Source organism: Ursus maritimus, unplaced genomic scaffold (assembly GCF_017311325.1).
Source record: "Ursus maritimus isolate PB19 unplaced genomic scaffold, ASM1731132v1 scaffold_8, whole genome shotgun sequence".
NCBI classification, from domain to species: Eukaryota; Metazoa; Chordata; class Mammalia; order Carnivora; family Ursidae; genus Ursus; species Ursus maritimus.
This window is the reverse complement of record NW_024426996.1, coordinates 42,473,464-42,497,360: the sequence shown is the minus strand read 5'-3', so window position 1 is coordinate 42,497,360 and position 23,897 is coordinate 42,473,464.

Genomic DNA, 23,897 nt, shown 5'->3' with positions numbered 1-23,897 from the left:
CTCTCGTGGAGGAAAAATTCAGTATTGCACTTAAATCCCCCCTTAGGATTGGGGATCCTGAGCCGGAGCCTGGCCACAGTATCCATCTCCAGCAACAGATGACAGGCCGGGTCGCCGCGCATGGGGTGTCTCCTTTCTGCCCCGTGGCTAAGCTCTCTCCCTGCCCCTTAATCCATTTCAGCTAAGCACACAACGGAAAAAGCACCAGGGCAGCTCCACTGCAGAGAACCCCTCCCCTCCCAATCCCACCCTGGCCCCACCCGAATCCTCCCAATTCCTTGTTAGGGATTGACACGTTAGGGCTACTACATTCACCCTCTCTCGGCTGTCATCTTTTGAAATACCCATCTTTCTGCCAGGGTGGCTGGGATGGCCATCAAATTCATTCAACACTAGGCCTCGGTGATGTGGGGGGATTGACAGTCTGCAGCGAGAGTGGGAATTGGGGAGTGCCTGACCGATCGCTGCCTACTCTTCCCCTCCCACGTGTAGACGTCCCTCATCAGCCAGGGAGCAGATCTCCTGCCAGAGAAGCTAAGACTGAGGCTTCACCCTCCTCCACACAGCACGCCGGGTAGCCACCACGGCCTGGAGAGAATCGAGGGATTCGGTGAAATCTCCTTGCCATCTCTGGGGTAAAACACAGGATGCATACGGAGCAGGGGTGAGCAATGAGTGTGGGTCGGTGGGCGGGGAGGGCCTGCATCAGGGGTTCTCAACCTGGCCATGACATCAAAATGGCCTGGAGAGCTTGTGAACACACAGATTCCCAGACTGTGTCACCAGCGCCCCTGTTTCAGTAGGGCTGGGATGGCGGCCCAGGGGTGCCCCTCCTGATCTGCGGACCATGCTTAAGACCCACTGGTCTACATCGTACCCGGGCACTTGGTATGCAGCAGGCAGTGTAGGCTCCTTGAAGGATGTTAATCTAGGTGGGACGGGGTTGTGGGCTCATTTCCCAAAGCTCAGACTGTCGTAGCGTGGAGAACTGCCTTGGAGAGACTCAGGTGGGCGCAGGAAGGCTGAACAGAGGCTGGTGGCACGCTTCCAGTCGTGTCCACGATGAGGTATTTTGTGTCATCTTACAGAATGAGATCTTGGCAGCAAAATGGCACCGAGCCACCTCCAGGAGCCCGAGAAAGGTAGAAAGTTGAGAAAGATGGCTTAGAAGAAACCACTAACAAGAGATAGGGGCACTCAAAGACAAGTGTCGGCCATTTCCCAATTTTGCCAAGCTCCAGTCCAGATCCGAGAACAGAGATTGTGCCCTTGCAGGGGGGTCTCCCACAGTGACACCAGGCAGACCTGCTAACTACATAGGGCTAGCTCTCTCCCCTCTACCCCCCTTCTCTGCCCTGCCAGGAGACTCTATTCTATTGGGGAGAGCTGCTTGGAGAACAGGTGGTGATAATTACCAGGAGACCAGCAGTTTCCCTGCCTCATCTTTCAATGTGTCAAAAAGACTGACTTGGGGAATTATGGAGTGTGGGGAGCTTTCCTAATTTGTTCAGTTCAGTAATATTTGGCAGAGCCTGGGCATTCTGACTCAGTGTCTGATGTATAATTTTGGAAGGACATTAAAAATTATCTAAACTCTACTAAGTGCTTTCTTAAGGAGGGTTACTAGCATACACACAGTAAAAGAGAATTCAGAATTTTGCTGCACATTCCAGATGTGTAAGTGAAACTACATCAGAATCTGGGCAGGTACTAATACTACCTACAGATGGCATCATGGCGGACCCCTGCTCATCAACTGTCAGGGCATTCATGTGACTTTGGATGCCTCTTGACTCACCTACAAGCCGCAGAATTGGTCAGATTGGCCTACTCTGAATCTGTGCATTTTCACCCCCGGCTCTGCCCAGACAGCCATAGATAACATGCAAATGAATGACAGTGTGGCTGTGTTCCAATAAAACTTATTTATGGACCCTGAAATTTGACTTTCATAGACTTTTTACACGTCATGAAATATTCTTCTTTTGATTTTTTTTTAACCATGTAAAAATCATTCTGTCCCCTGGTCTAAGCTAATCATTACCCTTGCCAATGGCTAGTTTAGACCAGAACATGTGATACAACTTGGGCAACAGGATGTGAGATGAAGTCGGCTGGGAATCTTCTGGAAAAGATTTCCTCACACTTACAAATAAGCATGGAAGACATAATCTCCTTTCTGTTTCTGGATGGTGTGTAGCATGGATATGGCTGCTGGAAATTCAGGGGCCATCTTGTCACCAGCTGGGGAGCTGGGCTAAGGTCAAAGTCTTCATGCTAATGCTGGCCCAGCTGAAGGATGGAAAGAGCCTGGGTCCTTGATGAAGTCTTTGAGCCATTGAACTAATCACCCTGCTCTACTTACAGTCTTCTTGTTCTGGGAGTTTATAAATATTTCTGTTGTTTCAGCAGTGGAGGTGGAGTTTCCTGTTAAGCTGTAGCTGAAAGCAGCCTCATCTGTGAACACCACAGGCCACCATGATTGGGAGTTCCCATAGTTCCTCATGATTGGAGGGAGTGGGAAAGCAGAACACGTGGTGAACAGCCGAGAATCTCACTTCCTTGACTACACTCTCAATACACCACTTGATTGTTCTTTCAATCCCACACCTCTAAACCCCAGCTCCTTGATATTCTTCTCATTGTCCAGCCCGTGCAACATTTATGTTTTTAGTTCCTGCTATAACCAGAATATTCCCTGAGATTGTTCCAAATGCACATCTGAAGAGCCTTCAGAGAGCGGCTCAGCATGACCACTCGTCCTTCCTCAGCTCACTCACCAAAGTACAGGCAGAGTATTCCCTCTTGTGACCCGTGGCTTTTTTTTTTTTTAAAGATTTTATTTATTTATTTGAGAAAGAGAGAACAAGCACAAGCAGGGGGAGAGGCAGAGGGAGAGAGAAAGGGAGAAGCAGACTCTCCGCTGAGCAGGCAGCCCGATGTGGGGCTCGATCCCAGGACCCCAGGATCATGACCTGAGCCGAAGGCAGACGCTGGAGGGATTGAGCCATCCAGGTGCCCTAGTGATTTGTGGCTTTAATCATCTTTGCCTCTGCCCTTCCAGCCTCACAGCATGACTCATTCACCTCTTGAGTTAAACTTCTCTTCCCAGAGTTCCAGCCACCCTCTACTACATCCCCTCCACTCGAGGCCACTCTCCTTTGCTTCTCCCCATGTGCTCGGGTGTTTGAGTGGAAAGGCAGGAAGCAGTTGTCCGAGTCTGGCCACAAGACGTGGCACAGGCTCACAGCCCAGGGAAACACCCTTGATCCGACCTCAGCTGCGGAAGCGGGTCCGGCTAGCGGGGGTTCTTCCCCACCCACATTTCAGCCAGCTCCCCATATTTTCCCACCAGCAGCTGCAAATACCTACTCCTCTTCTTACTTGCTGCTTTGGTCTCTGTCTCCTCCATATTTATTTTCTTTGCCTACACATTTTGTTTTTCTTTCAGGGACCCTTACCTAGACCTGCCATCCTCAGCTGCGGAAGCGGGTCCGGCTAGCGGGGGTTCTTCCCCACCCACATTTCAGCCAGCTCCCCATATTTTCCCACCAGCAGCTGCAAATACCTACTCCTCTTCTTACTTGCTGCTTTGGTCTCTGTCTCCTCCATATTTATTTTCTTTGCCTACACATTTTGTTTTTCTTTCAGGGACCCTTACCTAGACCTGCCATATGGTTCTCCTTTAAACAAAGTGTGGAGTGTGCAGAGGCAGCTGGTGGGGTCCCTGCACATGATCGNCTACACATGCCCCCCCCCCCCCGGCCCCGAGCTCTGCTGCCTGGCAGAGAGGGGCTAAGACACAGCTGTGGAGAGGAGAGGGGGATTCCAGAAAAAGTCCAAGGCAGGCCATGCACCTCATTAGTTCATTTTGATTCGTTTCTTCTATCCAGTTACTAGGAATGGTGAACAGTGATAGATGAGGTAGCCCGGAGATTTTTATCCCCTGAATTTTATACAATTGGCAAGAGCAGATAAACCATGGCGAGAGCACACAGAAACTGACATGTATATAACCAAGTTGGCTTGTAAGATTGTGTAAGGTTGCCTGAAATCCCAATTCCACAGCCCTTCCTCATTGTTCCTGCAAAGCTTTGAGGGCTTCCGCTTTGACAGCCTTCTTTGCTTTTTGGCTGCTTGTCCATTTGTGCCATTCCTTCTAGCAACCTGGGCTGAGAACCAGGGCAGTTGTTCACCGGGACGCAGGACCGGGTTGGATGCCGCACACAGGTGCCCTGTCCGGGGCGGGGGGGGGGCAACTAAAGCTAGCTCCAGCTCAGATTTCTGAGGAAAGCCCAGAGGGATGTGTCTTCATTCCTCCGCCCCAGGGTACCCCATTTTGTCACTTGTTTTACCCAAGGGGCTTCCTTTTCTAATTTGTACAAAAGTATCGGGTAGATTAGCTGAGGGTCTTACACTGACCTTTGCCCTTCACTGATTCCCTGGAGGGAATGCCAGACCTAACTGAGCTTCTAGGCAACTGCAGGTTGGAAGGGCTGGGGTGGGAGGTCACTTTGTACAGTACACACCTCTCCTTCTTTTGTTTTGGCTCCTTTGTCCCCATCTCCTACCCTTGTCCAGGAGCTTAGCGTCACTCCTGTTGTTTGAATATGCTCCAGTGAGTTATCCAAGTATTTCTGCCAAATAAATGCAAAGCTCCCCCTATATCTGGGGAGTAATGTTTTCTCTATCTCATCGGGTTGGCGGGGACCAGGGCAAAGCAGTGTATCTTTGCGAAGCTGGAATACACTGCACGTCCCACATCACTCAACGTTGTCAGTTGTCTCGGTAGAACTGGTGAGTTCAGGAGAACACAACCCAATTATTACCCCCTCCCACTATTCCAGCTTGTTTTGTGGGATTATGTTTTTCTCAGATCTCGTGATGTATCTGTTTATTTTCATTGGAAGAATGGTAGCACCTTTATGGTTAAACAGTTTAGTCACATGTAAGAGCGGAAACTTTCTTTCCTTTGACGTGAAGGTTCCCCGACCCTTACACGTTGCGCCCCCACCACCCCCACAGGCCTGCTTGATGAGGTTCACCCCCCACATGTCTGTACCCCACCCCCAAGTTGCCCCGGGTCCTCTAGGATTGAAGCAGAGGAGGTGGGAAAGTCAAAGACAGAAGAGGGGTGTTTGCCTGGCACCCATGTAATCTGGTGTTGGTTCCCTCGGGCCCTGGCAGAAGTAGAAAGCTGAGTTTCTTTTTTGTGTGTTTGGTTTTTGCTTTGATGATAGTTTCCTCTCTTACGAGATCATGAGTCCTTCAAGGATATAGTTTGGGTAATACATCCATATGAATACTTGAAATGTGTGCTGGAGAGATGTAAAAAGGTTGCGCTAGCCTAGTAACATGGAAAGAAACAAAACATTAAATGGGTGAAGGGGGTCAATGGTTAAAAAAATTAGGGTAGTGCCCCAGCCATGTGCTTCACCGCATTTCAGCAGAGCTCCGGCTGTGGGCAGGGTGCCCTGGGCAAGCGACACCATTTCACCAGATGAGCTATTTGACGAATGATTGGAGGTTCTGACTCTAGGGACCAAGAGGGCATCTTGCTTTGCTTTACACCCAAAGTGAAGACACCAGTCAGAGAGGGCACGTAAGCAGGGACAGGAGTGTATAAAGCTGATGGCTGTTCTAAACTTTTCCTTATTTGTTTTTGAAATGCATCTGTGGACTCTGATTCCCCTTGCTAAGCCCTCCAACTGCAACTTCAGACCACGGGTCTGCTCTCTCTTCCAGGTGGCCCAGATTTGGGCAAAGAAAACAGCATTTTTGCTCTGACAATAGCCTGAGCACAATCTTCATCCCTGCTGCCCCCCTCCACCCTGGGCTTCAGCCAGCTCTTCCTGAGCAGTCATTTTCCCAGCCTGGGCCCACTGTGGCCCCCAAGCTCTCTTGATGCTGCTTGGTAACTTTATCTGAAACATTGTGGCTTTGGCTGTTTTAAACTTGTTACTATGGAAATTTCAAAATTCAAAAGCAGAGAGATTAGTTTAATAAGCCTATAATAAACCCATGAACCAATCACCCAGCTTGACAATGATTAATTCAGAGCCAATCTCTTTTCATCTATACACAGATGTATTCTCCTCTCTGCTCTTCCATAAACATCAGCCTACATTTCAAAGCAATTATAATTTTTACATGAAATCCTTTGGTAAGTGGTATCTCTAAATTCTAAGAGCCTTATTTAAAAAATATAACATGCACAAACACTCAGCCAAATTCATAGCAATATCTTAATACCATCAAATAGACAATGTTCAAATTTAATTTTCTCATCATTTTTTTAAAGACTTTTTTAAAGAGAAGTTTTAAATTCACAGCAAAATTGAGAGGAAGATACAGAGCTTTCCCGTATGGCCCCTGCCGCTGTACAGCCTCCCCCATGATCAATACTCCCTACCTAAGTGGTACATTTGTTACAACTGATGACCCCAACGGCACATGATAATCACCCCAAATCCATATTCGGCATTAGAGTTCACTCTTGGTGCCGTGCATTCTATACGTTTGGCCAAATGTGTAATGACACGTATTCACCATTACTGTATCACACAGAGCGTTCTTACTGCCCCCCGGGCCCTGTGCTCTGCCTAGTCTCCCCAATCCCTAGCAATGACTGGTCATTTTACTCTTTCCATCATTTTGCCTTTTCATCATCATTTTTTAAACAGCTGGTTTGTCAAATCAGGATCAAAAATTTCCTATAATACATTTGGTTGATGTTTCTGTAGGTCTGTCCTTCCTTTTTTTTTTTTTTGCCCTTAAGATTTATTTCTTGGGGGCGCCTGGGTGGCTCAGTTGGTTAAACAGCTGCCTTTGGCTCCGTCCTGATCTCAAGGGCACTAGGATTGAGCCCTGAACCAGGTTCCTTGCTCAGTGGGGAGTCTGCTTCTACCTCTCCCTCTGCCCCCCTTCCTGCTTGTGCTCTGTCTCTCTCTCTAAAATAAATGAATAAAATCTTTAAAAAAAGATTTATTCCTTGAAGGAGGAGGGCCATTTGTCCTATAGAATTTCCTACAATGAATTGTTGTTGGTTGTATCTCTGTTTAATCAGTATTTTTACCAACATTTCTTATGTTCCTCATAATAATGGTCATCATTTCTGTATCTTCTTTTTTTTTTTTTTTGGTCAAGGCTAGAAAATGTGTATTTAACAAAATACCTCAGATGGGAAGGGAACGTTGCTGGAGGCTGGGAAGATGGTGGAGTAGGAGGACCCCAAGCTCACTTGTCCCATGGATACAACTAGATAACAGTCATGTCAGCATAAATAACCCAGAAAGCAACCCTAAGACTTGCAGAACAAACTTCACAACCAAAGGTAGAGAAGAGGCCACATCAAAGAGGTAGGAAGGGGGGAAGATGTGGTTTGGGAGCAAGAGAGACTGTGGCCCACAGTTGGAAGGAGCCAGTGGTGCGGAGAAAGGTGAGAAATAGACTATCACATCGGGGAGCCCACACAGGGAAAATGAATCCGCATAACATTTGTCTTTGAAAACGAGAAGGGCCGAATTTCATGAGTTCTTACAACCAGCAGGACTTAAAGCCTGGAATTTTAAAAATCAGTGATCTTGGCTCTGAGAGAGCCCAGAGGCCATGAGGAAGCTGAGTCCCTGCCCTTCAGGACATAGCACGACAAACATCCCTCAGAGATACGGCATAGAAGCAGCAGTTTGAAAAACGTCTTGGGCACATATGAAGGAGAGTTATTTACTCATTTTGGAGCATGCCCCAGAGAAACAGTGATTGTAGGGAGGCCTTTCCAGGAACAAAGGAACTGGCAGGCACCATCTCCCTCCCTCGCACCCCAGCATAAACACAGGGCCACTTGTGGCAACCAGCATGATGCCAATACTCACTACCTAACTTGCTTACACCAAGACCCACTCCCTTATGCTTCATGGGATCTGCTCTTTCCAGTCATGCTTGCCTAAGTCCCAGCACTGTGGGTACCTCCCACCCCCCGCCAGGAGACCAGCAAGAACCCCGCCAAGACCACATCTCCAACCTGTGGGTTTTGTGGGGCCTTGGTTCTGGAGATGGAGGTGTCAGCAGGTCTCATTTCACAAACAGGCCAGTGCACATCTTGTTAAAATTCACCCTACCCCACCAAACACCGTCCACAACAGGCAAAGAGAGCCTCTGTAGATGACTGGACTAAAGGAAAAAGTGGCCAGTACACAATAGCAGGGCATAGGCAACACACAGAGGAGATATTGAAGCACCAGGTCCTGGGGGAGAGGGGACACTGCACTGCTGAGTATTACAGGCCCTCTTCTTCATAAGGCCATTACCTTCAAGAGCAGGAGATTTGGCTGACTTTCCTAACACAGAGAAATGGACAGAGAATTGGACAAAATGAGGAAATAGAGGAATATGTCCCAAATGAAAGAACAAGGCAAAACAACAAGACCCATCTATTTGCTGCCTACAAGAGACCCATTTTAGACCTAAAGATACCTGTAGATTGAAAGTGAGAGGATGGAGAAATACCTGTCATGCAAATGGATGTCAAAAGAAAGTGGGGTAGCAATACTTATATTGGACAAAATAGACTTTAAAACAAAGACTGTAACAAGAGACAAAGGAGGATGCTATATAATAATGAAGGGGACAATCTAACAAGAAGATATAACAATTGTAAACATTTATGCACCCAGTATGGGAGCAGAAATATACCAGTTAATAATAAATACAAAGAAACTAAATGCTAGTAATATAATAATAGTAGGGTCCTGTAACACCACACTTACATCAATGGACAGATCATCTATACAAAAATTAAACAAGGAAACATGGCTTTGAATGACAGACTAGAACAGATGGATTTAACATACATATTCAGAACATTCCATCCTAATACAGCAGAATACACATTCTTTTCAAATACACATGGAACATTCTCCAGAATAGATCACATATTAGCCCACAAAACAAATCTCAACAAATTCAAAAAGATCAAAGTCATACCATGCATCTTCTCTGACCACAATGCTTTAAAAATTAAGAAATGAACCACAAGAAAAAAGTCTGGGAAGAGCAGAAATACATGGATGTTAAATAACATGCTACTAAATGATGAATGGGTCAATCAAGAAATCAAAGAAGAAATTAAAAAGTACATGAAAACAAATGGAAATGAAAACACAACAATCCAAAATCTTGGGGATGCAGCTAAAGCAGTTCTAAGAGGCAAGTTTAAAGCACTAGGCACACCTCAAGAAGCAAGAAAAATCTCAGTAAGCAACTTAAACTTACACCTAAAAGAGCTAGAGAAGGAAGAACAAACAAAATCCAAACCCAGCAAAAGGAAGAAAATGATATAGATTAGGACTGAAATAAATGATATAGAAACTAAAAAACCCAATAGAACAGGTCAGTGAAATGAGGAGCTGGTTCTTTGAAAAGGTCAACAAAACTGATAAACCTCTAGCCAGACTCATAAAAAGAGAGAGAGAGAGAGAGAGGACTGAAATAAAATCACAAATGAAAGAGGAGAGGTAACAACTAACATCACAGAAATACAAACAATTTTAAGAGAATATTATGAAAAACTATATGCCAACATATTGGACAACCTAGAAGAAATGTATAAATCCCTAAAACACTTAACCTACCAAAACCGAAGCTGGAGGAATAGAAAATTTGAACAGACTAACTATCAGCAATGAAATTGAATCAGTAATAAAAAAACTCCCAACACAATTTGTCCAGGGCCAGAAGGATTCACAGATGAATTCTAATAAACATTTAGAGAAGAGTTAATATTTATTCTTCTCAAACTATTCAAAAAAATAGAAGTGGGAGGAAAACTTCCAAATTCATGCTTTTAGGCCAGATAAAGATACCACCAAAAAAGAGAACTACTGGCCAATATCTCTGATGAACAGAGATGCAAAAATCCTCAACAATATACTAACAAATCAAATCCAACAATACATTAAAAAAAAATCATTCACCATGATTTAGAGGGGTTTATTCCTAGGATGGAAGGGTATTTCAATATTTGCAAATCAACCAACATGACACATCATATCAATAAGGGAAAGTATAAAAACCATGTGATCATTTCAATACATGCACAAAAAGCATTTGACAAAGTACAACACCCATTCATGATAAAAACCCTCAACAAAGTAGGTTGAAGGAACGCACCTCAACATACCAAAGGCCTTATATGAAAACCCACAGTGAGCATCAGACTTCATGGGGAAAAACTGAGAGCTTTTTCCCTAAGGTCAGGAACAAGACAAGAATGTCCACTCTCACCACTTTTATTCAACAGAGTGCTGGACATCCTAGCCACAACAGTCAGACAACAAAAAGAAATGAAAGACATCCAAATTGGTAAGGAAGAAGGAAAACTTTAACTATTTGCAGATGACATGATACTATATACAGAAAACTGTAAAGAGTCTACCAAAAAACTATTAGGAATGATAAACGAATTCAGTAAGGTCACAGGATAAAAAAATTAATGTGCAGAAATCTGTTGCATTTCTATACATTAATAATGAAACAACAGAAAGGGAAATTAAGAAAATAATCCCATTTACAGTTGCACCAAAAAGAATAAAATACTTAGGAAGAAACTTAACTAAAGAGGTGAAAGACCTGTACTCTGAAAAATGAAAACCATTGGTGAAAGAAATTGAAGATGACACAAAGAAATGAAAAGACATTCCATGCTCATGGATTGGAAGAACAAATATTGTTTAAATGTCTATACTACTCAATGCAATCTACACAATTAATACAATCCTTATCAAAATACCAACAGCATTTTTCACAGAACTAGAACAAACAATACTAAAATTTGTATGGAAACACAAAAGACCCTGAATAGCTAAAGCAATTTTCAAAAAGAAAAACAAAGCTGGAAGTATCACAATTCAGGACTTCAAGTTATATTACAAAGCCATAGTAATCAAAACAGTATGCTGCTGGCACAAAAATAGACACACAGATCAATGCGACAGAATAGAAAACTCAGAAATACACCCACGATTATATGGTCAATTAATTTTTAAAAAGATTTTATTTATTAATTTGACATAGAGAGACAGCCAGCAAGATAGGGAACACAAGCAGGGGGAGTGGGAGAGGAAGAAGCAGGCTCACAGCGGAGGAGCCCGATGTGGGGCTTGATCCCAGAATGCTGAGATCACACCCTGAGCCGAAGGCAGACGCTTAACAACTGAGCCACCCAGGCGCCCCAGATCAATTAATTTTTGACAAAGGAGGAAAGAATATGCAAAGGGAAGAAGAGTTTGCCCCCAAAAATGGTCTTGGGAAAACTGGGCAGCTACATGCTGGATGAAACAGGACCACTTTCTTACACCATACACAAAAATAAACAGAATGGGTTAAAAACCTAAATGTGATGTCTGAAACCATAAAAATCCTGGAAGAGAGCACAGGCAGTAATGTCTCTGACATCAGCTGTAGCAACATCTTTCTAGATATGTCTTCTGAGGCAAGTGAAATAAAAGCAAAAATAAACTATTGGGACTACAACAAATTTAAATCTTCTTCACAGTGAAGGAAAAAATCAGCAAAACTAAAAGGCAACCTATTGAATGGGAGAAGATATTTGCAAATGACATATCTGATAAAGGGTTAGTATCCAAAATATAGAAAGAACTGATACAACTCAACACCTCAAAACCAAATAATCCAATTAAAAAATGGACAGAAGACATGAACAGACATTTCTCCAAAGAAGAGATACGGATGGCCAACAGACACATGAAAAGATGCTTAACATCACTTGTCATCAGGGAAATGCAAATCAAAACCACAATGAGATACTGCCTCACACCTGTCAAAATGGCTAAAGTCAATAACAAGTGTTGGTGAGGATGTGGAGAAATGTGGTGAGATGTGCACTGTTGGTGGGAATGCAAACTGTGGAAAACTGTATGGAGTTTCCTCAAAGATCCCGTAATTGCACCACTGGGTATTTACCCCCCAAAATACAATAACATTAATTCAATAGGATACACGCACCCTTTTGTTTATTGCAGCATTATTAACAATTGCCAAATTATGGAAGCAGCCCAAGTATCCATTGATAGATGAACGGGCAAAGAAGATGTGGTATATACACACAATGGAATATTATTCAGCCATGAAAAAGATAAGAAATATTGCCATTTGCAACATGGATGGAGCTAGACAGTATAATGCTGAGTGAGATAAACGAGTCAGAGAAAGATAAATACCTCATGACTTCACTCATATGTGGAATTTAAGAAACAAAATAAATGAGCAAAGGGGAAGAGAGAGAGAGAGGCAAACCAAGAAACAGACTCTTAATTATAGGGAACAAACTGGTGGTTACCAAAGGGGAGGCAGGTGGGGGGAGGGGTGAAATAGGGGATGGGGATTAAGGAGGGCACTTATCATGACGAGCACTGAGTAAAGTGTAGAACTGTTGAATCACTATATTGCACACCCAAAACTAGTATAACACTGGATGTTAACTATACTGAAATTAAAATTTAAAACTTAATTAAAGAAAAAAGATGGGAAGGGAAGAACAATTTTTTTTAAAGATTTTATTTATTTATTTGACAGAGAGACACAGCCAGGGAGAGAGGGAACACAAGCAGGGGAAGTGGCAGAGGAAGAAGCAGGCTCTCAGTGGAGGAGCCTGACGCGGGGCTTGATCCCAGAGCGCTGGGATCACGCCCTGAGCCGAAGGCAGACGCTTAACGACTGCACCACCAAGGCACCCCCAATTTTTTTTTCTAAGTAGAAGAATAGAATGGGAAGATTCAGTGCTTCGCACACATGAGAAGAATATTCTTTTAAGAAACTTTTTATTTTGTTTTATTTTATGAGAGAGAGAGGGAGAAAACTTGTTCCACATCTAAAATATTATTTTCAAAATCATGATCACATTCCAAGAAAAATTTGAAAACATTGGAATAGATCAATTGTTTGAGCCACAATAGAGAACAACTCCATACATTGAAGACTGCCTGTCATCTTCAGTCCAAAGACCAGTTAGGTCATGAGACTTGAAAATCAAGAAGCCCCTGTCTATGTGTGATGCTGTCTATTATGTTACCACGAATCATATTTGAAATGCAAAAATTAGACAAATAATAAGAGGAAAACTTCACAGGAATAAAAGAGTGAGTTTAGAGCCATGCCAATGCCCTCTAAATGGGCACAGGCTTTTAACGTGGCCATAAAGCTAATTAATCCTATTTCTTTCTTGAAAATTTAAGAACCAACATTTCAAATGTTCTTAAAGGATATGAGTAATTATGGTCTTGAGTCAGAGAGGGAAGAAGAAGTGGGGAGGTAGCAAGACTACTCAGATAGTCAACAACCAGGAACTCTGATGTCCTGGCTACTCTACTGCGCCCTGGCTTCCAATAGTTGGCCCATTAGCCACTTTTAGCTTCACTGAAGCTTTTTAAAAAGGGAATTATACAGCAGCCTGTGAAATGTACAGCGCTCTCTGCTGCTACCAAGGACATGGAAGAAGGGAGTGTGGAGTCAGTTTTAAATATGAAAGTAATTCAATCAGGCTCAGACTTTTCATTTGCCATAAACGTAGACATCAAGCATGGAAACAGAGCTGTTTCCTTTTCATTCTGATGTATATTGCAGGTGCACATATCAAAAGATAATGAAATTCTAAAAGCCCCATGAGAACCGAAAGCCACTCCGGATTGGCTGCCTCACAAAATTCAAAATTAAAATAAGGAACAGAAGTGCTATAAAGCTGACGGGATTCATTTTTAGGTATGACGTTTAAAAGAAACATGTTCTTGAAACTCAAAGTTTGCAAGCCACGCAATTTTATACATTTGAGAAGTAGTGTGTGAAAAGTCACAGACATTTTCTTCCACCAAGGCACACCAGGAAATGTGCAATAAAACTAAGACATGCACAAGTGCTTGCCCACAGGCATTCAACACCCCAGCCATTCACTCCGCACCAGCGCCTCAAAACACCTGCGCTTTAAAACAGTCCTGGGAGCACCGCTCACCAGATGGGGGAGTGTCTTTTAGGAGAGAGATCTCTCTCATTGTTTTTCACTTATATACCTGTGGCTTCATTCTTCCACTCCTGTGTACCCATTTGCTGTCCCCTTGCATTCCCTGGGTGCACATAGATGAGGAACTCAGCACCTCTTTGAGTTCCCCCCAAGAGAATCCACTTACAGAAAAGCTTTAGTAAGTAAGGCAGCCTTCACTAAGCCCTTCAAAGAGGAGACAGAGGCGAGGGTTCGTGTTGCCATCCTACAGCAAGCAACTTAAGTTTTTTGAAGGGGGGAGGGGCAAAGGGAAAGAGAGAATCCTAAGCAGGCTCCACACCTAGAGTGGAGTCTGATGCGGGGCTCAGTGTCATGACCTCTCGGTGTCATGAGCTTGAGATCATGACCTGAACCAAAATCAAGAGTTGGACACTTAACCAGCTGAGCCACTCAGGCGCCCCTAAAGTTTTTTTTTAATGAAGTTGTTCATTTTCTTCAAAGTCCTGTCTCAACACCAGTCTCCACCCAGAATGGTCTTTTTTCCCCTCTTTTTTCTTCTCCATGGAGTACCTATCCTTTCTCTTGACTGCCTCATTCTAGGATTAGCCTGGGAAGTTCAAATTCTCCCACTCTCGGTTGGTCCCACTCTCTGCCTCTGTTCCTGCCTGTAAACTGGGAAACTCATGGCAAGGACTCAGCGAAATAAAGAATCTCCAGTTACTAGAACCTATGCTCCTTAGAAAGCGCGTTCCATAATTTGTACGTTCAACAAATATCTACTCAGTGCCATTTGTCAAGGATTGTTCTAGGAGGTAAGGATATAGCGGTCAATGACCATCTTTCCCCATTTGAGTATGCTTTTTGGTGCCTCATTCCTGCCCCATCCACGCCATCAAAACATTTCTTCCCAACACACGTAGTATTCTCTGAGAGAGAATTCTGGTAAAGTTGTCTACACCTTGTTATCTTTGTTAATGTTACATATTTTCTTTTGTATTTTTAATATGTTTTTAATTAAAAGCCAACCCATAATAGTATTTCCTATCTAACATAATAGACAATATTTTTTAAAGTAACACAAACTGGCTTTGACCCCAGAACTGACGAGGGTGAACAAAAGCATCAGTCTGAAATGCAAGGTCTTTTGGCAAGAAAAGAGAATTCTCCTTTACAGTTTTTGGAAAGCAACCTGGCAAAATGTATCAAAAGCCTCAGAACTTTCCTTATTCTTTGCCTCGGTATTCCTACTTTGAGTAACCTCCCCCGAGGAAATATATAAGTATATATGTGTATGTATGTGTGTATGTGCAGGGTGGGGGTGTTTCTTTACTTTTCTGTATTTAAAAAAAGTTGTTCCTTCATAAACAACACTATTTTCATAAGGAAAATAATTTTGCAATCTTTGTGAAAGGAATTGTTTCCAAGCCCTATTTCTTCCATGAAACTTACCTTGATTAATTTTTATCTGTTTCCCTTCATAGTTCTGCTGATCGCACACTTGTCTCCACACTTTCACACTAATTTTCATTTGTGTGTGCATAGTTCCTGTGCGTGTTTCAGAACTCTCCTTCCTATTCGATTGAAAGCTCTTCAAGAGGAAGTATCTGTCTTCAATTTCCTCTGTATATCATGGTTTATCGATACAACTACCATCTATTGGTTGAGTAAATGCTCTCGTTAGATTTTACTACACAAGCATTTCTCAAATTGTGTGCCATGGGTGTCTGGCTCCTGGAGATGTTCCACGGTGAAGAGTCTCCTAAACAAATAACTTTAGGAACACGCCATGTTTTATGTCCCCGTTCAGGATTCACAATGCAGATTAGTATATTAAAGGCTCTGAAAAGTCCTCCAAGTAAATAAAGCTGCTTAACTTGCTTTCACTCAGCACTTTCCAAACATATTTGATATGAACACTTCCTTTTAAATCTTTTTAAATTTTTTAATTGTATTTTTAAAAATATTTTATTTACTTCAGAGAGAGAGACAGAGAGACAGCGATAGCAAAAGAGAGCAGGAGCAGGGAGGAGAGGAGAAGCAGGCTCAGTGGGGAGCCTGATGTGGGGCTTGATCCCAGAACCCTGGGATCATGACCTGAGCCAAAGGCAGATGCTTAACCAACTGAGCCAACCAGACGCCCTCTGAACGCTTCTTATTTTAAATGACCCTTATTGACATTGGGTCTTTTCTGGGATGCTTGATGAGAAATAATGATTAACTCCTAGAATATGGGGGTAGAGATGATATCTTATTCATCTTTGTACTTGGCATATTGTAATGTTGTCTGACACGTAATCGTGTTAACAAGAATAAATGTTTCTGTGTGAGTGAAGAAGTACGTGATATAAGAAACAGGGCAGGGGACCATGGAGGAAGGGAGGGAAAACGGAATGGGAAGTCATCAGAGAGGGAGAGAAACCATGAGAGACTCTTAACTGTAGGGAACACACTGAGGGTTGTTGGAGGGGAGGTGGGTGGGTGGATGGGGTAACTGGGTGATGGGCATTAAGCAGGGCACCTGATGTGATGAGCACTGGGTGATATATGCAAAACTGATGAATCACTGGGCACTACATCTGAAACTAATGATGTACTGTATGTTGGCTAATTGAATTTAAATAAAAAAAGAAGTGCCTGAAGATGAGCTTCTGTGAACCAGTGTGATGTATGATGGAATAGCTGCAGGCGAAGGGCAGATGGATCAGGTTTTAAAAATACATTCAGGATTTTTTTAAAACCTGAGTTCACATGAAGCTGCTCCATAGAAAAATGTATGAAAATATCCCAATCCCAGGATGAAGACTAAATCATAGACCCGAAAGATGTGCCAAATATATTGTAGCTTCTATGCCAGGAACTGTCTATGCACAGATTATCCAGACTGCAAGCAATGTGGAAGATCACCCAGTCCAATCCTCAGTCTTTTCCACGGACATACCCTTATTGGCCAAAGAGAGCAAGCACAAACTTTGAGGGAGGTCTGCGGGAAAAATCTAACTGGCTAAAGACAAGCGGGAAGTCCCGGATTGTATCTTTTTTTTTTTTTTTAATTTTGTTTTTTACACGTCAGTTTTACAATTGCTCCATAATATCCCTGAGTTTAATATAAAAGGAATGCTTTACAGAGTTCAGCTCAGTGGCACAGTACTTCTGTCTGAGATGCAAGGACCTGTTCCCTCTCCTTCATTTAACAATGAGAACACTCACATTCAGAGAGAAAAAGTGACTTGTTCTAGACCCCTGGCAAATCTCTGGCAAACATGGGGTGGAGCCTAGTTCCCTGGACAGCTGGTTTCATGCTCATTCCTGACCAGACACAGCCCCTCCCTTCTACCTCATACTAGACCCACAGAATGCCAGTTGATCCAGAAATCCCACTTCTAGAAAATCAATCCAAGAAAGTAATTCGAGATGCAAAAAAAGACCCAAAGATGTTATTTATATTAGCCTTAAACTGGAAACAACCATCTACTAATGGGAAAAAAGGCTAAGTAAAATCCCTATAATAAAATATTTTGTACCCATTAAAATAATGCTTATAAAGAATTGTATAATATTAAATAAGAAAACAAAATGGAGATTTCCTACTCTGTAAAAATATTATAAAAACATCTATCATGTATTTTTCTATTTCAAATGCAATACCCCAAAATATTGAGAGTGGTCATCTTTGACCAATGGGTAATGGATGATTTAAATTTTCTTCTTTGTACTTGTCTATGTTTTCCAAATTTTCTGCAATGAACATATTACTTTTATAATAAAAATAAGCACAGTATTATTAAAAAATATATTTGTGGTTCCAAAGAGCAAAATTCATGGAAAGTGAAACATGATGCCTGGCTATTTTATTTAAGATTTTATTTATTTATTTGAGAGAGAGAGAGATAGCAAGAGAGAGCACAAGCAGGGAGGAGGGGGAAGCAGTCTCTCCACTGAGCAGGGAGCCTGACACGGGACTCAATTCCAAGACCCGGGGATCATGACCTGAGCCGAAGGCAGATGCTTAACCAACTGAGCCACCCGACTGAGCCACCAGGTGCCCCGATGCTTGGCTATTTTAAGCACATGATGCTGAATTCCTTTCCAGGCCCTTCTTTCCCTGTATGAAAGGGTTACCACAAATTGGGCCCCAGTTGCATCTGCTGGTGGAGACAGGAAAGCTGAAAACACAGACGCTCTTTATAAAGCACATGCCTGTCGGGCTTCCTGGGTGAGCCTTAGAGAGAAATCCCCGCATGTGGCTGGCTTTGTCCTTCCCTCTTCCACCGTCCTCTCCTCCCTGTTTCCCTGGTTGGATTTGCACTCTAGGCAGAGCCGGCACATATGTCCTGCCCAGCCTCTGGGGTCCAAGCAGGTCTTGCTCAGGTAGCATTCGTCAGCAAGGAAGCATCGTCACCCTGGGAGGCTGCAAACACGTGCGGTTTCATTGATAAACAAATGAAACTGGACCCCTGTTTCCAGAGGGGAGAAACACAGTATCCTGGAAGGCAAATGTCTTGAAATTAAACTCTTTAATGCCACAGTATTCTAGCACAGTGACTCTCAAACTTGAGCCTGCCTGGCAACACCTGGAAGGTTTGTGAAAATACAGATTGCTGGGCCCACCCTCCGAGTTTCGGATTCAGTAGATGGGGGAGCGGTCTGGGGGAGCTGAGCGTTTGTATTTCTACCAAGTTCCCAGCGGCTATTGCGGCTGCTCTGGGGCCACGCGCTTCAGAGCCGCTGCTCTAGCAGAGGCACGGGGCTGATTAAAATAAAGAAGAGGGAGGTCCCTGTGGCCCTGGGACCCGTGGCTTTTTAGCAGAGGGAGATTTTGATTTGTGAGCTGCTTCCTTTCTTTACCCTAATTATTCCCTCTGTATTTCCCCATTTCTAAGACGTTCATTCACTCATTCAACAATTTAAAGAGCACTCATCATATATGAAACGTTGAAGATACAGGAATAAACAAGACAGGCCAGGTCTAACTTGAGAGGTTAAGAGGGCTTCTATCCCAACAGGAATGGTCAGCATGAATCAGCTGTGATGTGCATGTCCAGTGTTATTCGGGGATGGCCCAATATTCTTCTATTCTACCATAGAAGGTGCAAAACTCATGAGATGTGTTAAGTATAATGAGTAAGCAAAGAGAGTGTGAGACATAGTCCGAATTCATGGAATATGTTAGATAAATATAAGTTAGTGGGTAGAGCACATCAGTGTTGAACATAGAAAGGAATGGAAGGGCCAAGAGAAACTTGATATTCATAAGGCACCAAATATTTGTGAAACACTAAATACATATGAGGCCTATGAGGCCTTTGGTATTCAGAGTTCTAATCCGGCCTCCCATTGGTGATACCCATTCTGTTCCCATATGTCCTCTGACCACAAAACACAAGAACAATCCAGAGCTGCTCGTCGGGCTGATTGGCAAGCTATCGCTGTGGCCAAAGGTACTGATTCCTACATCTGTCTCAGGAAGCAAGTGTGTATTTTGGCCCCACATATTTTCTACCTTTGGGGCTCCCTTGCTCAAACCTCGACTTCGCCTTTGCAGCCACACATCAGTGAGAAAGGCTGATGTGGCAAAGAGAAAGAAGCAGCAAGTAAACATCGCCTAACCCAGGACCCCAGCGGGGTGACCCTCCCCTCCTACAGCTGTCCTACAGGGCACCCCAGCCCCTGTGTACCACCCTATCCCAACCCTTGTCCCTGGCTACTTGCTGCGTGTTTTCAATTGATTCAAGTATCTTAATTTTGTCTGTGAGAACTTCCGTTCCATGACCTCTGGGATAGCTTATCTCAAAAGACGTTTCCAGGTTCTCTGTGGCATCAACATAATTTCCTGCAAGACCCTAATAGTCATGCAAAAAATGACAAACATGATGCCTTTTTACATTTCCTTTCTCTCTACGTGGCTTCACCTCTTGCCTTTAACCCAGCTTAACCACAGAGCCTGTCTTTGGAAAGAGAATTGTCACAAAGCAGACGTGGAGAACACCTCTCTGGCGGGCCTGATGTGAAAATCGGAACGAATATGTGAGAGGGCCTGGGGCAGGGTCCGGTGTAGAGTGTGTTCCCACAAAGGTGGCTCTTGTTATCACTCTTCTACCCCCTACAAGACATTACTACATTCTAACAAATAATCCGTAACAGCCTCCTTCAAGTCTTCTTAAAGGATTTTCTTTCCTACCCACCAGCACAAAATTATGTTGCCAAATACCTAATAACGTTGGTGTGGCTTGCTTTCTGTTTCTCTCCCGAGAGCACAGGGTCTCCCTCATTCCCTCATTATTTTACAGGAGAGCTTATCACATTGCTTGGGTATAATTAATATCCAACCCACAAAATAAACACCATGCCTGGGGTTCATCTCCTGATGCCAGCATTTTGTCCCTTCCTCGCAGCTACCGTCACTCCATGAAGAACATCATAGAGTGTCTTCCATATAATCCGTGCTTTGTAATTCACCAACCCCAAGACAATGGGCCTCCTTCTCATTCAGTAGGAAGTCATAGGAACTCCCTTCCTATTTAAAATATTCTATAGCAGTAACCTTCATGAGCCCCACAAAGCAGCTGTCTGTGTTAGGACAGGAAAAGCTGGAACACTTTGAGCAAGGTTTTGTTTTGGTTTTTAAATTGCAGGCTTCAGGGATCTCCCCCCTTCTCGGGCTCAGAAACTAAGCTGTTGAACAGGGCTGAGAGCCGCAGTTCGCAGGAGCAGCTGAAAGCTATTTCACCATGAAGCGGACCTTGGCAGGCCTCGAAAGCTCCATATGGTCTGCAGCTCTGGTCTCCAGGAAGCACCCAGTTCACTCTCCCCACTTGGTTTGCCTTGTATATAATCCCAGCTTGTTTGTTTGAAAGGCAACGGTATAGAAAAGAAGCCTTGCTCTGTGGTTTTTTGTCCTAGTCACCTTTACGGGAATAATTCACTGAGATGCAATATAGTATATATTCCATCTATGGATTCTCTGCCAAGTTACCTCGTGAGACAGCTAAGCTGTCCTGAACCGAGAAGGACTCAAGGAGGCAAATAGAGCTGTTACCTTCAAGCAGCCAAGCCATGGGAGATACGCCTACCTTCCCCAGCACCGTGGAAGCCTCTGAATCACCGAGACCTCCTTCCTTCTCCAGCTCTCCTGCCCTGCTTCCCAGAAGCTGTGAACAGACTCCTCTCCCAGCCCCAGATCCAAAGCCCTCATGCACATAGAGACCAGCTCTGCCATTTCGTCAGTCCATGGCTCCGTCCTGGGGAAGGCAGCTTGCTAGGACACCAACCTGATCTCAAGGGAATTGCTGACCCGTGAACTTCCTCAGAGTCAGAATCTGCTGTCACCTTTCATCATTGGATAGAAAAGTAGAGAAATGTCAGTCTTCCTGAAGCACAAGAGTTAGGGCCATGCTGTCCAACAGAAATATAATATAAGCCACCAGTGCTTGCTGTCCTTTGGCAAATGTCATTTCCGATGTTTTAGAAGCCACACTTAAAATAAATAAAAAGGTAAAATTAATTATAATGATACATTTGATCTAACCCAATGTATCCCAAATATTATCTTTTCAACATGCAATCTGAACAATTATCGGTAAAAAGTTATTATTCCCTTTAATAACACGTTTTCAAAATCTGATGTTTTATACTTCCATCGCATCTCAATTTGGACTAGCCCCATTTCAAGGGTCAGTTGCCACACGCGCTACCATATTGGTTTAGAAGTTCAAAACAAGGTCAGTGGGAGAAACAGAACCTCTGAGTGAGAGATTTCACTGGGAATAGTATCCTTCTTTACGTTTCTGGGAATTCCTCCCTGATGAGTGTGGGGCATGCCAGTTGGAGAAGAATGTTTTCACTAAATCCTAAACCCCCGTGGATGAGGCTGGCCTGTATCTGTACCAAGGAACTTCCTTCCTCACCTGCCCCGCTTCTCCAGAGTGGGCTCCTCTCACTCCACCCTGCACACAGATCCCCCAGCACCTTCTTAAAATGCACATTCTGATTCCACAGATCCAGATTCTGTACTTCTAACAAGCTCCCCGGTGACCCCCCCGCCATTGGTCCTCCACCCCCCACTTTGAATAGCGAGGTTCTGGAGGCTGATGGCCCCCAGGGTTGTGCGTGTGATTAAATGGAGGTGGTGTGTATCACGGTGGGAAGAATGTGAACTTGGAGTCAGACCGCTGGGGTTTGGCGCTTCGGTCTGCCACCTCGCTGTGGGACTCGGGCAGGCGGCTTCACCTCTCCGGGCCTCTGTCTCCACACCTGTAAAAATAGAGGCAATGAGCTATCATCTCACACCTGTCAAAATGGCTAAAATCAAAAACACAAGAAACGGCAAGTGTTGGCGAGGATGTGGAGAGAGGGGAACCCTCTTGCACTGTTGGTGGGAGTGCAAACTGGTGCAGCCACTCGGGGAAACAGTATGGCAGTTCCTCAAACAGTTAAAAATAGAGCTACCCTATGACTCAGTAGCGGGATTATGTGGAGGACAGTCCTTCTCTGGCTGCATAAGAATCACCTAGGGAAATTTGTTTAAAATATAGATTCATAGGCTCCACCCCAATGGTTGGACTCAGTGAGTCTCATTTGGACCTAGAAATCTACATAGTTTAAGAGTTCTGCTCCTTAGCTGGGTTTGGGAACCACTGGATTTTTCCACTTTGGATCCTCAGTGTCTACGGAGTTCCTGGCATAAACTCAGCTCCCAGGTTGTTGGATGAAGATGTCATTCTTTTTTATTTAAAGTTTTTATTTATTTATTTGACCCAGAGAGAATGGCAGAGGGAGAGTGAGAAACAGCTCCCCGCTGAACAGGGAGCCTGATGTGGGGCTCCATCCCGGGACCCCGGGATCATGATCTCAGCTGAAGGCAGACACTTAACCAACTGAGCCACCCGGGTGCCCCTGAAGATGTCATTCTTTACCTTGACACAACCAGTCATGGTTTCCAAAGGACCATCCCAGACATAATTTTATCTGTAGGGCTGGATCACGTTATGTGGGATCTGATCCTTAATTTGGGATGACTTCTTTTAAAAGAAAGGAACAAAATTAGATGTGAACATGAATATGAATATTTATTTAGAACGAGAAAAATCACAACAAATTCAAGTTGTGAAAAACTGACCAATACAATACTGTATTACAAATCATTAATATTTTTATCAGTTTATTTTATTAATTTTATTAATTAATTGCTTGATATGCCTCTACCTTATTTTTCTCTAGCTTGTTTTTGGGGGATGCATGTTCTTTTATCACCTCTTCATATGGCAAGTTTTATGACATAATTTTCAACAAAGAAATAGCAATATAATCTAGTCATTCCTCTAATATGGTTGATTAAAATTTGTTTTTTTTTCTAAATTATAGATGGCTTAGGATGCATAAAACCTGTGGTTTTCCTGAAGTGGAAAGACTAGCAATAACTTTGCTACATCTGAAAATGACTGAATATCTAATAATTATTCCCCAACTAAATGTCTTGAGAACTTGGCTTCCCCTTAGCTGAAGTGTCATGATGACTTTGGCCACTCCATTATCATCCAGGACAAAGGGCAATGTGATTAAATAGAAGCCAGGTTGGATAGAAGCTGTGATCTTAACCAGTTGTTATTAAAACTCACTTTTGCTGTGTGATGAAAACCTTTGACCATGTGAACACCTTGCTTGGGCTCCTCTGAGCACCTTGGAAGGGATTCATGCAAGTGAGAGTCCCGAGGCCCAAGCTCAGAGAGCTTCACGGTGAATCTACCTTTGCTCATTTGGTCCTAACAATCCCTGTGTTAGTTAGAATTCCCTGGATGCAAGCAACAGAAAAACTCTGGACGGCAAGAGGGTGTTCGTTGGCAGTGTATTGGGTTCTCCCCGAACTGAAGGAAAAGCTGAACAATCATTTCTC